Genomic DNA, 939 nt, shown 5'->3' on the forward strand with positions numbered 1-939 from the left:
TCCCCCACACAGCACTCAAGCATGGCCCCGGTGGGGTGACCGTGGCTGGGGCTCTGCTGTGGTCCAGGCAGTCTGCTGGGGCTCAGGCAGTGCTCTGGGCAGGTGCTCTACAAGCCCAAGCTGAACAACCCCAAGTACCAGGAGAAGTGGACCAGGAGGTGCTGAGCCCACGGAGCTCCCCACACCAGCTGTGTGGACCCAGCTTCTCACAAGGACCTCGGCACAGGTGAGCCAAAGACGCTCCGGGGAGCAGAGAGCACGAGCCCCCCGAGCCGCCCCTGCTTCACCGTGTGAGGCAACAGTAAAGGCGTGAGTGGTGCTGCCCAGGAACTGGCGAGTGAGTAGATGGTGACTCATGGAGTCCCCTGTAGAGGAGCAGTTAGTGTGGGGAGTGTGACCCTGTGTACACCGAGGGAAGGGTTTCCACCAGCTCTGAGCCGGGAGACTCACAGGCTCACTGCACGTTCAAGTCAGTTATTCTGTCTCCGTCTAGAAAGGCCTTTGGATACTCTAACAATACTGGTGAGTTATATTTAAGGTGAACAGAACGGAAGGCCCGAGAACCAGGAGTTCTGAGGCTGCTTAACTGCTGTAGCTAACCTGCCTCCCATCCCCTCCTCTAGTCCAGCTCTTCCTACCTACAGCTCAGTCACCCTGTCCTTGAAGGCTTCCAGTTTTGGGGGCAACAGTGAACTTAGGTTTAGACTTAGCCTGACCTCATTCTAAAACCATACTGAGTTCAGTTCTAATGATCTCCAACCAGCAGTGCAGCATGTTCACCACAGGGAGTAACTGATTTGTATCTGGTCACCCACTGCAGGAATGGCAGATGTGTGATTCCATGAATCCTCCTTCCTCAGGTTGTGCAAAGGGAACCAAGATGAGCTGCAGATGGTGACCCACCACCGCCCGGACCACACCACCAACCCCCCCACCCCC

This window comes from Bison bison, unplaced genomic scaffold, assembly GCF_000754665.1.
Source record: "Bison bison bison isolate TAMUID 2011002044 unplaced genomic scaffold, Bison_UMD1.0 scf7180017860443, whole genome shotgun sequence".
NCBI classification, from domain to species: Eukaryota; Metazoa; Chordata; class Mammalia; order Artiodactyla; family Bovidae; genus Bison; species Bison bison.